This window comes from Symphalangus syndactylus, chromosome 2 (assembly GCF_028878055.3).
Source record: "Symphalangus syndactylus isolate Jambi chromosome 2, NHGRI_mSymSyn1-v2.1_pri, whole genome shotgun sequence".
NCBI lineage: Eukaryota > Metazoa > Chordata > Mammalia > Primates > Hylobatidae > Symphalangus > Symphalangus syndactylus.
The window spans coordinates 96971408-96988945 of NC_072424.2; the positions used below are offsets into that span (position 1 = coordinate 96971408).

Genomic DNA, 17538 nt, shown 5'->3' on the forward strand with positions numbered 1-17538 from the left:
TATTTTTCTATAAAAGGGAAACCGTAACTTACATATTGTTTTCTAGCCAATCAACTTCAAAGTTTTTCCAATTTGTTTCCTGAACATGTGTTTCAAACAATCTTCTAAATTGGATATTTTGGTTGTTTCAACTTTTACCTATTACAAATAACACAGAGTAGCAACGACTAGCTGAAAATAAATGAGGAACAAATGAGAAAAATGCCCAATCTCATTTCTTAAAAAGTGACAAAAAATGTTTAAATTCTGGACCCATAAAGTGTTGAAAAACAACCCCATTGTACAACAGAATTATAACACTTGGCAAAAGGGACTGGGATATTCAATTTTGACCAATTTTTGGTACTGACCGATTTATTTATTTATTTATTCATTTTATTATACTTTAGGTTTTAGGGTACATGTGCACAATGTGCAGGTTTGTTACATATGTATCCATGTGCCATGTTGATTTCCTGAACTCATTAACTTGTCATTTAGCATTAGGTATATCTCCTAATGCTGTCCCTCCGCCCTCCCCCAACCCCACAACAGTCCCCGGAGTGTGATGTTCCCCTTCCTGTGACCATGAGTTCTCATTGTTCAATTCCCACCTATGAGTGAGAACATGCAGTGTTTGGTTTTTTGTCCTTGTGATACTTTACTGAGAATGATGTTTTCCAGTTTCATCCATGTCCCTACAAAGGACATGAACTCATCATTTTTTATGGCTGCATAGTATTCCATGGTGTATATGTGCCACATTTTCTTAATCCAGTCTATCATTGTTGGACATTTGGGTTGGTTCCAACTCTTTGCTATTGTGAATAGTGCCGCAATAAACATACGTGTGCATGGGTCTTTATAGCAGCATGATTTATAGTCATTTGGGTATATACCCAGTAATGGGATGGCTGGGTCAAATGGTATTTCTAGTTCTAGATCCCTGAGGAATCACCACACTGACTTCCACAATGGTTGAACTAGTTTACAGTCCCACCAACAGTGTAAAAGTGTTCCTATTTCTCCACATCCTCTCCAGCACCTGTTGTTTCCTGATTTTTTAATGATGGCCATTCTAACTGGTGTGAGATGGTATCTCACTGTGGTTTTGATTTGCATTTCTCTGATGGCCAGTGATGATGAGCATTTCTTCTTGTGTTTTTTGGCTGCATAAATGTCTTCTTTTGAGAAGTGTCTGTTCATGTCCTTTGCCCACTTTTTGATGGGGTTGTTTGTTTTTTTCTTGTAAATTTGTTTGAGTTCATTGTAGATTCTGGATATTAGCCCTTTGTCAGATGAGTAGGTTGCAAAAATTTTCTCCCATTCTGTATGTAGGTTGCCTGTTCACTCTGATGGTAGTTTCTTTTGCTGTGCAGAAGCTCTTTAGTTTAATTCGATCCCATTTGTCAATTTTGGCTTTTGTTGCCATTGCTTTTGGTGTTTTAGACATGAAGTCCTTGCCCACGCCTATGTCCTGAATAGTATTGCCCAGGTTTTCTTGTAGCATTTTAATGGTTTTAGGTCTAACATTTAAGTCTTTAATCCATCTTGAATTAATTTTTGTATAAGATTTAAGGAAGGGATCCAGTGTCAGCTTTCTACATATGGCTAGCCAGTTTTCCCAGCACCATTTATTAAATAGGGAATCCTTTCCCCATTTCTTGTTTTTGTCAGGTTTGTCAAAGATCAGATAGTTGTAGATATGCGGCATCATTTCTGAGGGCTCTGTTCTGTTCCATTGATCTATGTCTCTGTTGTGGTACCAGTACCATGCTGTTTTGGTTACTGTAGCCTTGTAGTATAGTTTGAAGTCAGGTAGCGTGATGCCTCCAGCTTTGTTCTTTTGGCTTAGGATTGACTTGGCGATGCGGGCTCTTTTTTGGTTCCATATGAACTTTAAAGTAGATTTTTCCAATTCTGTGAAGAAAGTCATTGGTAGCTTGATGGGGATGGCATTGAATCTATAAATTACCTTGGGCAGTATGGCCATTTTCATGATATTGATTCTTCCAACCCATGAGCATGGAATGTTCTTCCATTTGTTTGTATCCTCTTTTATTTCATTGAGCAGTAGTTTGTAGTTGTCCTTGAAGAGGTCCTTCACATCCCTTGTAAGTTGGATTCCTAGGTATTTTATTCTCTTTGAAGCAATTGTGAATGGGAGTTCACTCATGATTTGGCTCTCTGTTTGTCTGTGATTGGTGTACAAGAATGCTTGTGATTTTTGCACATTGATTTTGTATCCTGAGACTTTGCTGAAGTTGCTAATCAGCTTAAGGAGATTTTGGGCTGAGACAATGGGGTTTTCTAGATATACAATCATGTCATCTGCAAACAGGGACAATTTGACTTCCTCTTTTCCTAATTGAATACCCTTTATTTCCTTCTCCTGCCTGATTGCTCTGGCCAGAACTTCCAGCACTATGTTGAACAGGAGCGGTGAGAGAGGGCATCCCTGTCTTGTGCCAGTTTTCAGAGGGAATGCTTCCAGTTTTTGCCCATTCAGTATGATATTGGCTGTGGGTTTGTCATAGATAGCTCTTATTTTGAGATACGTCCCATCAATACCTAATTTATTGAGAGTTTTTAGCATGAAGGGTTGTTGAATTTTGTCAAAGGCCTTTTCTGCATCTATTGAGATAATCATGTGGTTTTTGTCTTTGGATCTGTTTATATGCTAGATTACATTTATTGATTTGCGTATGTTGAACCAGCCTTGCATCCCAGGGATGAAGCCCACTTGATCATGGTGGATAAGCTTTTTGATGTGCTGCTGGATTCGGTTTGCCAGTATTTTATTGAGGATTTTTGCATCAATGTTCATCAAGGATATTGGTCTGAAATTCCCTTTTTTGGTTATGTCTCTGCCAGGCTTTGGTATCAGGATGATGCTGGCTTCATAAAATGTGTTAGGGAGGATTCCCTCTTTTTCTATCGATTGGAATAGTTTCAGAAGGAATGGTACCAGTTCCTCCTTGTACCTCTGGTAGAATTCGGCTGTGAATCCATCAGGTCCTGGACTCTTTTTGGTTGGTAAGCTATTGATTATTGCCACAATTTCAGAGCCTGTTATTGGTCTATTCAGAGATTCAACTTCTTCCTGTCTTAGTCTTGGGAGGGTGTATTTGTCCAGGAATTTATCCATTTCTTCTAGATTTTCTAGTTTATTTGCATAGAGGTGATTGTAGTATTCTCTGATGGTAGATTGTATTTCTGTGGGATTGGTGGTGATATCCCCTTTTTCATTTTTTATTGCATCTATTTGATTCTTCTCTCTTTTCTTCTTTATTAGTCTTGCTAGCAGTCTATCAATTTTGTTGATCTTTTCAAGAAACCAGCTCCTGGATTCATTGATTTTTTGAAGGGTTTTTTGTGTCTCTATTTCCTTCAGTTCTGCTCTGATTTTAGTTATTTCTAGCCTTCTGCTAGCTTTTGAATGTGTTTGCTCTTGGCTTTTCTAGTTCTTTTAATTGTGATGTTAGGGTGTCAATTTTGGATCTTTCCTGCTTTCTCTTGTGGGAATTTAGTGCTATAAATTTCCCTCTACACACTGCTTTGAACGTGTCCCAGAGATTCTGGTATGTCATGTCTTTGTTCTTGTTGGTTTCAAAGAACATCTTTATTTCTGCCTTCATTTCATTATGTACCCAATAGTCATTCAGGAGCAGGTTGTTCAGTTTCCATGTAGTTGAGCGGTTTCGAGTGAGTTTCTTAATCCTGAGTTCTAGTTTGATTGTACTGTGGTCTGAGAGACAGTTTGTTATAATTTCTGTTCTTTTACATTTGCTGAGGAGAGCTTTATTTCCAACTATGTGGTCAATTTTGGAATAGGTGTGGTGTGGTGCTGAAAAAAATGTATATTTTGTTGATTTCGGGTGGAGAGTTCTGTAGATGTCTATTAGGTCCACTTTGTGTAGAGCTGAGTTCAATTCCTGGATATCCTTGTTAACTTTCTGTCTCGTTGATCTGTCTAATGTTGACAGTGGGGTGTTAAAATCTCCCATTATTATTGTGTGGGAGTTTAAGTCCCTTTCTAGGTCACTCAGGACTTGCTTTATGAATCTGGGTGCTCCTGTGTTGGGTGCATATATATTTAGGATAGTTAGCTCTTCTTGTTGAATTGATCCCTTTACCATTATGTAATGGCCTTCTTTGTCTCTTTTGATCTTTGTTGGTTTAAAGTCTATTTTATCAGAGACTAGGATTGCAACCCCTGCCTTTTTTTGTTTTCCATTTGCTTGATAGATCTTCCTCCATCCCTTTATTTTGAGTCTATGTGTGTCTCTGCACGTGAGATGGGTTTCCTGAATACAGCACACTGATGGGTCCTGACTCCTTATCCAGTTTGCCAGTCTGTGTCTTTTAACTGGAGCATTTAGCCCATTTACATTTAACATTAATATTGTTATGTGTGAATCTGATCCTGTCATTATGATGTTAGTTGGTTATTTTCCTCATTAGTTGATGCAGTTTCTTCCTAGCCTCGATGGTCTTTACAATTTGGCATGTTTTTGCAGTGGCTGGTACTGGTTGTTCCTTTCCATGTTTAGTGCTTCCTTCAGGAGCTTTTTTAGGGCAGGCCTGGTGGTGACAAAATCACTCAGCGTTTGCTTGTCTGCAAATTATTTTATTTCTCCTTCACTTATGAAGCTTAGTTTGGCTGGATATGAAATTCTGGGTTGAAAATTCTTTTCTTTAAGAATGTTGAATATCGGCCCCCACTCTCTTCTGGCTTGTAGAGTTTCTGCCGAGAGATCAGCTGTTAGTCTGATGGGCTTCCCTGTGTTGGTAACCCGACCTTTCTCTCTGGCTGCCCTTAACATTTTTTCCTTCATTTCAACTTTGGTGAATCTGACAATTATGTGTCTTGGAGTTGCTCTTCTCGAGGAGTATCTTTGTGGCGTTCTCTGTATTTCCTGAATCTGAATGTTGGCCTGCCTTGCTAGATTGGGGAAGTTCTCCTGGATAATATCTTGCAGAGTGTTTTCCAACTTGGTTCCATTCTCCCTGTCATTTTCAGGTACACCAATCAGACGTAGGTTTGGTCTTTTCACATAGTCCCAAATTTCTTGGAGGCTTTGTTCGTTTCTTTTTATTCTTTTTTTCTCTAAACTTCCGTTCTCTCTTCATTTCATTCATTTCATCTTCCATCACTGATACCCTTTCTTCCAGTTGATCGCATCTGCTACTGAGGCTTCTGCAATCTTCGCGTAGTTCTCGAAACTTGGCTTTCAGCTCCATCAGCTCCTTTAAGCCCTTCTCTCCATTGGTTATTCTAGTTATCCATTGTTCTAATTTTTTTTCAAAGTTTTTAACTTCTTTGCTATTGTTTTGAATTTCCTCCCGTAGCTCAGAGTAGTTTGATCGTCTGAAGCCTTCTTCTCTCAACTCATCAAAGTCATCCTCCATCCAGCTTTGTTCCATTGCTGGTGAGGAACTGCATTCCTTTGGAGGAGGAGAGGTGCTCTGCTTTTTAGAGTTTCCAGTTTTTCTGCTCTGTTTTTTCCCCATCTTTGTGGTTTTATCTACTTTTGGTCTTTGATGATGGTGATGTACAGATGGGTTTTTGGTGTGGATGTCCTTTCTGTTTGTTAGTTTTCCTTCTACCAGACAGGATCCTCAGCTGCAGGTCTGTTGGAGTTTACTAGAGGTCCACTCCAGACCCTGTTTGGCTGGGTGTCAGCAGCGGTGGCTGCAGAACAGTGGATTTTCGTGAGACCACAAATTCAGCTGTCTGATAGTTCCTCTGGAAGTTTTGTCTCAGAGGAGTACCCGGCCGAGTGAGGTGTCAGTCTGTCCCTACTGGGGGAGTGCCTCCCAGTTAGGCTGCTCAGGGGTGAGGGACCCACTTTAGGAGGCAGTCTGTCCGTTCTCAGATCTCCAGCTGCGTGCTGGGAGAACCACTACTCTCTTCAAAGCTGTCAGTCAGACAGGGACATTTAAGTCTGTGGAGGTTCCTGCTGACTTTTTGTTTGTCTGTGCCCTGCCCCCAGAGGTGGAGCCTACAGAGGCAAGCAGGCCTCCTTGAGCTGTGGTGGGTTCCATCCAGTTTGAGCTTCCTGGCTGCTTTGTTTACCTAAGCAAGCCTGGGCAATGGCGGGCGCCCCTCCCCCAGCCTTGCTGCCGCCTTGCAGCTTGATCTCAGACTGCTGTGCTAGCAATCAGCGAGACTCCGTGGGCATAGGACCCTCCGAGCCAGGTGCGGGACACAATCTCCTAGTGTGCCGTTTTCCAGGCCCGTTGGAAAAGCGCAGTATTAGGGTGGGACTGACCCGATATTCCAGGTGCCGTCTGTTACCCCTTTCTTTGACTAGGAAAGGGAACTCCCTGACCCGTTGTGCTTCCCGAATGAGGCAATGCCTCGCCCTTCTTCGGCTCGTGCACAGTGCGCTTCACCGACTGTCCTGCACCCTCTGTTTGGCACTCCCTAGTGAGATGAAACCGGTACCTCAAACAGGAATGCAGAAATCACCCGTCTTCTGTGTTGCTCAGGCTGGGAGCTGTAGACCGGAGCTGTTCCTATTCGGCCATCTTGGCTCCACCCCCCCGACCGATTTATAGTTATTCAATTTATAAAGTCAAATTGCTTTCGACAAGTTGTTTTTGTCTAAATCACTAGTAGAGAGAGATAGACTGGCAACAAATAATTGCAATATAATGTAATAAGTACATCCATTAAGGCTTATAGAAGACACTAACAGAACAAAAAGGAAGGAGACAGGGAAAGCTTCAGAGGTGACATTTGAACCGGGCTTGAAAGAGTAGCTATTGCCATCTAAGCTCAGTGAGAAATTCAGAACAAGATGTTCCAAAATGTCTTTTCTCTGAGTAATTCTTTTAAAAAAATCACAGGGCTCCAGGCTGATGAGTACTTTGCTATTAAACTAATAGAGTCAGTGTCCTAAAAATAATCTGAGTTCTCTCTCTTACATGATCATTTAGTCTTCATCATTTTTATGCTCTACTTGGTAGAATATAAAACGAGGCTGGTATGTTTGGGTTGGCAGATGAAGGCTTAGGAAAGTGTTACTGTCAGTTATATGAAAATTTGGAGTTAGGATCGGTTGTGATCCAAAGCAGGGTGGGCAAAGTTTAATCACTGACATTTAAAATGATGATTTTGACGGCCATGCCTTCTACAGGTTTTATTGTAGGTTTATCTGTCTTTCTAGTCTCTGAGAACAAGTCCTTCATGAACTCAGAGATTTTCTTCTCTGAAATCTATTCTTCAATGGAAACCACTTATTAAATATCATTTTTGAACTTTCATGAGTGTGCCATTTGTAGTTTCTCGCTAGCAAGTTCAGTACTGAAATATGAAGGAACTCATAAAGGCTCAAAAAATACATCCAATATTTTTGCTGTGTAGGGTCAGGGAGGATACAGAGATCACAATCAAGGCTCTAAACCTGTCAGTGTCTAGTCGCTGGTGGTCTTGAGGTTTCTTTATTTCAATGAAGACCTCTCAAGCTATGCAGAGTCTCCAAATGGTGAATTGTGACTAGGCTATAGTCATTTTTGCCAGTGATTTAACTGTTTTCTCTCATCTCTATTTCCCAAACTTCCTCAGCTTGGCCTTGCATCTCAGAGAGCTCTATTTTTCAGACTCCCTTGTCCTGTTTTGCTAATAGTCTTGACCAATGGGAGGTACTGGCAAAAGATTGGAAGGAAGGAGATCCGAGGATATGTCTCCTATTCACTGCGCTTCCAGTGATGTCTCTGGCAATTGCTACATCTCCTTCATATTCTGCCTCCTATTGGACTACTGCTTCTCTCTGTCATCTCACTTTCTGCTGGGAAGTCCTCCTTCATTGCGTATCTATTAATAGTTCATACTCTGCTTCCTATTTCTGGTCTGTGGTGACATCACCTCCACATTGTGTCTTTCCATCTCCTACCTCAGATAGAAGCATCCTGCTGTTGTTAATTTTAGTATTGTCATCAGAATTCATCATCCTCTGTGCGGCTTTTCAGCTCTGTCATCACAGGTATAACCAATTCCCTGTGTTAAATTTCTTCTTTTTGAGACAGTATTTTCTGTTTTCCTGGCTGATAACACCACTTATAATGACAAAGATAATGATTATGAAAGAACATGGGAGGCAAGACTAAACCAGGAAGAAGTTGAATCCCTGAATAGACCAATAACAAGTTCTGAAATTGAGGCAGTAATTAATAGCTTACCATCAAAAAATGCCCAGGACCAGATGAATTCGCAGCTGAATTCTACAAGAGGTACAAAGAAGAGCTGGTACCATTCCTTCTGAAAGTATTCCAAATAATTGAAAAGGAGGGACTCCTCCCTAATTCATTTTATGAGGCCAGCATCATCCCAATACCAAAACCTGGCAGAGACACAACAAAAAAAGAAAACTTCAGGCCAATATGCCTGATGAACGTGGATGTGAAAATCCTTAATAAAATACTGGCAAACCGAATCCAGCAGCACATCAAAAAGCTTATCCATCATGATCAAGTAAGCTTCATCCCTGGGATGCAAGGCTGGTTCAACATACACAAATCAGTAAATGTAATCCATCACATAAACGGAGCCAGTGACAAAAACCACATGATTATTTCCATAGATGCAGAAAAGACCTTTGATAAAATTCAACAGCCCTTCATGTTAAAAACTCTCAATAAAGTAGGTATCAATGGAACGTATCTCAAAATAATGAGAGCTATTTATAATTAAATACCTAGAAATACAACTTACAAGGGATGTTAAAGACCTCTACAAGGAGAACTACAAACCACTGCTCAAGGAAGTAAGAGAGGACACAAATAGAAAAACATTCTATCTTCATGGATAGGAAGAATCAATATTGTGAAAATGGCCATACTGCCCAAAGTAATTTGTAGTAATTGTAGATTCAATGCTATTCCCAAACTACCATTGACATTCTTCACAGAATTAAAAAAAACTCCTTTAAATTTCACATGGAACCAAAAAGGAGCCCATACAGCCAAGACAATCCTAAGCAAAAAGAACAAAGCAGGAGGCATCGTGCTACATGACTTCAAACTATACTACAATGGTACAGTAACCACAACAGCATGGTACTGGTACCAAAACAGACATATAGACCAATGGAATAGAACAGAGGCCTCAGAAGTAACACCACACATCGACGACCATCTGATCTTTGACAAACCTGACAAAAACCAGCAATGAGGAAAAGGTTCCCTACTTAATAAATGGTGCTGGGAAAACTGGCTAGCCATATGCAGAAAACTGAAACTGGACTCCTTTCTTACGCCTTATACAAAAATTAACTCAAGATGGATTGAAGACTTAAATGTAAAACCCAAAACCATAAAGACCCTAGAAGAAAACCTAGGTAATACCATTCAGGACAAAGGCATGGGCAAATACGTCATGTCTAAACCACCAAAAGCAACGGCAACGAAAGCCAACATTGACAAATGGGATCTAATTAAACTAAGGAGCTTCTTCACAGCAAAAGAAACTATCATCAGAGTGAACAGGCAACCTACAGAATGGGAGAAAATTTTTTGCAATCTACCCATCTGACAAAGTTCTAATATCCAGAATCTACCAGGAACTTTTTTTTTTTTTTTTTTTTTTTTTTTTTTTTTTTTTTGAGACGGAGTCTCGCTCTGTCACCCAGGCTGGAGTGCAGTGGCGTGATCTCGGCTCACTGCAAGCTCCGCTTCCCGAGTTCACGCCATTCTCCTGCCTCAGCCTCTTCGAGTAGCTGGGACTACAGGCGCCCGCCACCACGCCTAGCTAATTTTTTGTATTTTTAGTAGAGACGGGGTTTCACCGTGGTCTCGATCTCCTGACCTCGTGATCCGCCTGCCTCGGCCTCCCAAAGTGCTGGGATTACAAGCGTGAGCCACCACGCCCGGCCAGAATCTACCAGGAACTTAAACAAATTTACAAGAAAAAAAAATACAACCCCATCAAAAAGTGGGAAAAGGATATGAACAGAAAATTCTCAAAAGAAGAAATTTATGTGGACAACAAACATGAATAAAAGCTCAACATCACTGATCGTTAGAGAAATGCCAATCTAAACCACAGTGAAATACCATCTCACACCAGTCAGAATGGTGATTATTAAAAAGTCAAGAAATTGGCTGGGCACAGTGGCTCATGCCTGTAATCCCACTACTTTGGGGGGTCGAGGCAGGTGGATCATCTGAGGTCAGGTGTTCGAGACCCACCTGGCCAACATGGTAAAACCCCCGTCTCTACTAAAAGTGCAAAAATTAGCCAGGTGTGACAGTGGGTGCCTGTAATCCCAGCTACCCAGGAGGCTGAGGGAGGAGAATTGCCTGAACCCGAGAGATGGAGGTTGCAGTGAGCCAAGATTGTGCCACTGCACTCCAGCCTGGGTGACAAGAGCGAGACTCTGTCCCAAAAACACACACACACACACACACACACACACAGTCAAGAAACAATAGATGCTGGCAAGGCTGTGGAGAAATAGGAATGCTTTTATACTGTTGGTGGGAATGTAAATTAGTTCAACCATTGTCGAAGACAGTGTGGCAATTCCTCAAGGATCTAGAACCAGAAATACCATTTGACCTAGCAGTCCTATTACTGGGCATATACCCAAAGGAATATAAATCATTACATTATAAAGACACATGCACACATGTTTAGTGCATCACTACTTACAATAGCAAAGCCATGGAACCAACCCAAATGCCCATCAATGATAGACTGGATAAAGAAAACGTGGTACATATACAATATGGAATACTATACAGCCATAAAAAAGGATTCATGTCTGTTGCAGAGACATGGATGGAGCTGGAAACCATCATCCTCAGCAAACTAACATGGGAACAGAAAACCAAACACCACATGTTCCCACTAAATGGGAGTTGAACAATGAGAACACATGGACACAGGGATGGGAACATCACACATCTGGGCCTGTCAGGGGGTGGTGGGGTAAGAGGTGAGGGGAAGGAGAGCACTAGGACAAATACCTAATGCATGTGGGGCTTAAAATCTAGATGACGGGTTGATAGGTGCAGCAAACCACCATGGCACATGTATACCTATATAACAAGCCTGCATGTTCTGCATATATATCCCGGAACTTAAAGTTTAAAAAAAAAAAAAAACACAGGAGGGATTCTCATCTTAATCTCTTCACTATATGCTGCCTGCTTCTCAGGGTTCTATCTAGGTATATTGGTATATTCTTAGCCATCAGAATCACAGAAAAAGGAAGGGGTTTTTTCTGACCCCATTTGAGATGTGGGGTCCATCAATAGTTTAGCCAGTGCTCTCAAGGGAGTTTCTCCTGTGTACCGGGGGAGTCACCAAGTGACCTCTGCCCAATGGAATATTAATTCTTGGATATCTACTTGGAATTACTTGTAGTAGTAATTCTTGGAGTAGTAGTTCTTGAATATCCACCTCAGGAGGAAAAATACAAGTTCATTGGCAAATGGGTTATTTTCCTACTTCCAACTTTTTATAGAAATATTGCAGGCAAAAATGTAACATATTTGTAGGATGGGAGAGAAGTAGCAATGTCTCATTTTTCCCTTTACACCTTTTACCCTAATGTAGAATAAAACATTTATTTTAGAGAGTATTTAAGATTCGTTTTAAGCAGAATATCCTCTACAGTTAATCAATAGATAAAGACTCTTTAGAAGTCTTTGCCTGGACGTGCTGAAACTTCTATTTAAAGAATGAGCTGTGTACGTGAGCCAAGAATGCTTTTTTGGTTTGGCAGTCTTTATCTAATCTTTGGGAGAGGTTAAAAGCACAGATATACAATGTGGAAATTTTGAAACTTCCCCTTAATGTAATCATCACTGTATGAAGAACACCAGAAAGAAGAAAGCAATCTATCCTATATTTTTTAAAGCAGCAAAATAAATTCAAGAGCTTGTTAAAATTCATTATATTTATCTACTTTTTAATTGTGGCTTTGACATACTATATGTTTTTTTTTTTAATCTAGTGTTTAAAGAAATCCTGTATATTGATTTATAATGGCAACAAAAGTCACTTTCAGATTTTCAGGGACTGATTAATCTCTCTGAGATCCTTTGTTTTTCTCCCTCTCTGTTCTTTGATCATTTATGTCAGCACATCCTCTGGAGGTAGAGACAAGAAGATAAGGTGGATGATGGCAAAATCATAATCATTTCATTTCCGTTAGAATGGTTGAAGAAAAGTCAGCTTGGAACAACAAAGTGAACTTATTTGAAAAAATTTAGCAATACCATTATTAATGGATTCGCTTTAGCCCTAGAATCCTTGGTCCTATTACTAGAGAGGATTACAGAAAGGTTACAGTCACTACAGAGAAGTTCTTTATTATTTACATCACTCACAGTGCTCTTCAAGTGTTGCATTGAACAGAGGAAGCCAGCCCTGGATGTGTGGGCATGCCAATTTAGGCATTCACAATGGCTCAAACAAACAAACAAAAACATCCCCTGACTCCCCTACCCTCAAACCAAAAACAAACAAGACAAACTCTAGCGGAATTGACAATATCTGATATATCTGTTGATCTCAAGGATAGTGAATAGTTCACAAGCAATGACAAGGAGAGAATATAGGTTGGACTCTTATGGGTTTTCCCTAAGACAGTTGGTATATTTTGAACATACTAAAATGTGAGAAAACCATCCTACTTTTGGTAAGTTTGCTTTGAAATTATAGTGATGCAGTTATTCTAATGGCAGCTTATACTTAGGTATCTCACAGTTAAGGTAAACACCAGATTTTTCACTAAAAATAGAATCTGTATTCAACTTTGTAGATTGAAGTACCACTTTGAGTTAGTAGGGCTTAGCAGGGCTGTGTTCTGTTGGCAAACTTAAGATGAAAATTATGTGGATGTTTTTGAACAGGAGTTTGAGACTTTTTCTTCATTTCTTAACAATTTGTTCACTCTTCACCAAATGTTCACTGAGTGCCTCCTATGTGAAGAATGGAAGGGTAAAATTGGGTTGAAAACAAATGTGTTCCAGATGCTATATCAAATCCAGTATTTATATTAGCAAATAAGCCATGATGCCCTCCTTTTTAAATTTTAAAAATTCTATTTTTTGCATATTTGCCTTTTTTCCTAGTCAAGACTTGCAAGAAGCAAGTCTAACCTGCTGAATTCCCCAGGACCTATGACAGTATCTGAAATACTCTGGTTACTTAAGAGATATTTGTGGAATGAATGAATGAATGAAAACCAGTAATGACGATATAGTGTGATACATGAATAGGAGTTTGCACAAAGTCCTTTGGAGTCCCATAAGAAGGAAGAACAAATTGGAATGAGAGGCAAACTGGTCACAGACATATAAATTGAGACTTAAAAGGAGGAATAGACATTTTCCAAGAAGTGGAAGGAGGTAGACCAGGAAGGCCTTTTCAGGGATAATACAGAAAAGTGGAGGCCAGCAGGAGTGAGGCATATGGGGGGAAGGAAGTGGACTATGGGTACTTTGTTCAACAGTGTTAGCCTCTCTTCAGAAGCTAACAGCCTTATTCTTGTGTGGGGAGTGCCAGAAGAAAAGGTAAGTGTTAGTTGCATATAATTTACATCTCCACTGCTATAGAAACCAAGAGTTTTTTTTTTTTTTTTTGTTGGGGGGAATAGGTAAGTAGACTCTCAATCAAAATCACCTTATACATTTTTCTTTGAAAGTGATCAGTTTTAAGTCACTGTAAGTAATTTTCAAACATATAAGCTGATTTTGGAAGCAATGCTGGTTCTTTCCGAAGAGTTATTTCAGTAAGCCTTCCTAGTTCATAAAACTGATTTTGTTGGTTTCCAAAGCTACTCTGGGTTGAAAATACAACTGACCTTCAATCTAAATGGAGTTCTTAGCTGTTGTAGACACTGTCTTATTTTCATTGGATTGTTTGAATACACAAATAACACAATTGATAATAGTTCAACAATCATGCAGTTTGATCCCTATTTCTTGTCTTCTACAAATGCTAAAAAACCCCCACAAACCACAAACTGCTCGCTAACAAAAAAAAAAGTGGAAAAATGTCCAATTAGTTCATGATGCAGGTGTGAAGAAGAAGAGCTGGCTATTTCTGTCTTCTCGTCAGAAAACAGCTGAACTTTGACCTTAGAAGATGAGTAATAACATGTGTTTGAAGCAGTCTGATTGAAGGAAGGCATCCAAAAAAGCCTAGGGTTATTGGAAACAGCAAGTAAAATAATAACAAATGTGTTGTCATAACAAAACAAGCTGGAGGCTTCCCAAGGTAGAGGAAAGTTGATTCTTTTATAGAATGCAAAAGCTGAAAGAAGGGGCTGGAACTCATGGATTGAAGGCATGAGCTAAGACCTTTTACATGTATTAGTTATTTTAATTCTCTGGAAAGTAGATATGATCCCTCCCATTTTATGAATAAGGACACTAAGGTTTTGATGTCTTGTAATTTGGGTGTGGTGGTCTCTAGTCTATGCATGGAAATATTCTAGGCATGTATACTGCTGTTTCTTCCTCAGGTATCCACAACAGATGTCATGCAATGCACAGCCTAGCTGTTAGGCCTGGGCTAATCACTCCTCTCATTTTACAGATTAAGGAAAGGGAGATGTGAAGAGTAAGTGCTTGTTCCAAATCACACAGGGAGTTAATGACACCAGCTAAGGTTGGGAACCCTTGTCTGGCACTGCACCTACTTTCTACCCCTTCTGTATACTGCGTCGTATACATAAGAGAGACTTAGGCTTAATGTATTTTAATGGGGGCGTTAAAAATATATTTTTGCAACTCCCTGCCATGATTATATAAGTCACAAAGTTATCAATTTGACAAAAGCAAGATAGAGAAGGAATGTGGATAGCTGAGTGGCACTTAGGGTTTATTTAACCAGCGAGGTTTATTTAACCAGTGAAGTGCAGTATTGAAAGGCAGAGTGGTAAAGAGGTTTTGCACAGGAAGGAAGAGATTTAGTTTGCTTCTCCTTCAGTCACTTATTAAATAGAGAGCCTTGGGTCATAACAAGCCAAAGCTGTCACATACATGAAAGGGAACCAATAGCATTGTGCCTACCTCAAGAAGTTGTTATGGAACCTCCCATCCTGGTTCAGCGAGGTGATTGTGTTTCTATTTTCCACAAAGAATGCCAAGAGTTGGAAAGTCAGGAATTAAGTTCCCAAAGATTTTGTGAATGGGAATCATTCATTTGTTTCTCCTAGGAGAGTTAAACAAAACAAAACAAACAAAAACCTCTCAGTTGCCAGTGATTTTGGAAAGTACTGTTTGAAAAGCAGTACATTTTATGGCCCTGTTTGCAGAATTGTGAATTAGTAAGTGTTTGTAGCCTAAGACCAAAATATCCCAGTATGTGTAAAAGTTTTTAAAAACTATACATCTATCACTGTTTTCTAATGTTTCACGGTAATTTGCATTCACTGGGGAATTAAATGGATCTGTGATACACATTTATCCTGTCAGTAATGGCATGTTTTAAGGGGACTCAAAAGTAATAATAATGGCAAGCCAACAAATCTTTGACAATTAGCATAGCAATGAATGTAAAAACGCGGGCGGAGGAAATGAAGGTATTTTTCAGAGGTCATTTCCAAGAACATTTTGTACATTTACATGATATATAGCCAAACTGGAAATTCCGTGTAGTCTGTGCAAGTGACACTCATGTTAAAATCAACAAGAACAGTAGAAACAATTTGAAAAATGACTTAAAAATGCAGTTATTGGGAAAAGAAAGCCAATGAAACAATTGCTGAATAAAAACAAGCATGATTGTAGTTAATACTTTTGAGATTCCCCTAATAAGAATTATGTATAAGAATCTAGTGTGAATCTGTTTCTAAAAGATTTAGGTGTATGGCTTATTGCAGACTAATGCTTTTGTAGAAAAGGAAGAATCTATGTTTTCAAAGTGACCAAAGTTATGTCAAGTTGTACTTAAACCTTGAGGTAGAGACAAAAATGCAGGAAAAGGTACATATTCTTGTCATGATTTGCTAATTAACTCATTAATTGTTCTGATAGTCTTGGGATTTCCATTTACCTGTAACTTAAAATTGTTTTCAACTTTAGTGTGTGTAGGAATAGCACAAAGGGCTAAACATGGGTATACCAGGACCCCATCACAATTTTGATTTGTTCAATTTGGGGGAAGCCTTTGAAATCTGCATTTTAACAAACCTTAGCTGAGATTCGGATTAGGTAAATTGTAGCCCACATCTGGAGAAAGAAACACTGCAGTAGACCAATTCCTAAGGGTGAACTCTGAATTTATACCTTTATTTTGGAGTGGCTGGATGGAAATAACATATGCTCTCATATATGGCTTTTTTTTTTTTTTTTTGAGGTGCAGTCTGGCTCTGTCGCTCAGGCTGGAGTGCAGTAGTGCGTTCTTGGCTCACTGCAACCTCTGCCTCCCGAGTTCAAGTGATTCTTTTGTCTCAGCCTCCCAAGTAACTGGGATTACAGGCATGTGCCACCACGCCCGGCTAATTTTTTTGTATTTTTAGGATTAACATGAACTCTTACCATATTCCTGTGTCTGGCAGCACAGAGGAAGGATAGAAAAACAGTTCGTGTTGCTGGGAAAATCCCCATTTCCCTTATTTAAAATGAGAGTTGGACTAAATGCTGTCTACATTCTCCTATAATTCTAATATTTTAAATATGTATCTGATGGCTGGCAAATATTTCTTGAAAACTGTGACTCATGTATGGGCTAGTGTGGAGGATGGAATGAGCCTGGAAAAAATAGAAGGGAGCCTTCAGGCCATAAAATCAGTTAAAAAGTTTCATAAGACTCCCCTCCCTGCCCTCACTCTTCAGCCACAAGGTAGGGAGCCTCGAATGGCAATTATATATGAACTCTATTTCAAATGAAAAAGATTTTATCTTGTTAACTTTGAAAAACTTTTTAAGGAGCCGTCTACAGATTATCAGTCATTAGATGTATTTGTTGCCAAGCTGCCATCTCTGTGTTGATGGCTGATTAGTATACATAAAAACCATGCTTAGAATAAATTTTAATAATTCCTGTAACCAACAACATAAACACAACCAACATCATTTGTGCTACCAATAATTTAATTCAGAAGGTTCCCATTTGACTCTCTGTTAGGTAATAAGCTAATTTCTTTGCTTGGTGCTGTTGTAATCATTTTTTGTTTTTTGTTTAACATATGAGGCAGGGACTGTGACATTAAGTCACATAAAACAATAATGGGCTGTTGAATACTTAAAACTCTATTGGAGGAGTCATGCCTTACTTTATTTTACATGATGTAAGTGGATTAAAAATAACCTGTTGATTGAGAGTTGATTCGAGTCACAAACATGTACTTTTTTTTTTAAAAAGTGTATTGCTCAGTAAAAGACATTTGCAAATAGTTGTAGCAAAGACTGAATATAAGATTGAGTTTCCTAATTCATGCACTTTCTCACTCAATTGTGTACTACACTCTCAGCACTAGACAGAGAAATGGGGGAAAATGCCAATTGAAGTTTCTCTTCTCATGGGGTTTCATACTAAGGGATTAGAAAGACAAACAAGGAAATAAATATGTAATATAGCAAATGCTAAGTAGA

The 17538-nt window shown here is 39.3% G+C and overlaps 1 long non-coding RNA gene across 1 annotated transcript in view; it reads left to right on the top strand.

Moving 5' to 3' along the window:
* The window catches only part of LOC134733014 (uncharacterized), a 58510-nt gene that overhangs the window by 37541 nt on the left and 3431 nt on the right, over positions 1–17538 (top strand). The gene's annotated exons all lie outside the window — the stretch shown is intronic.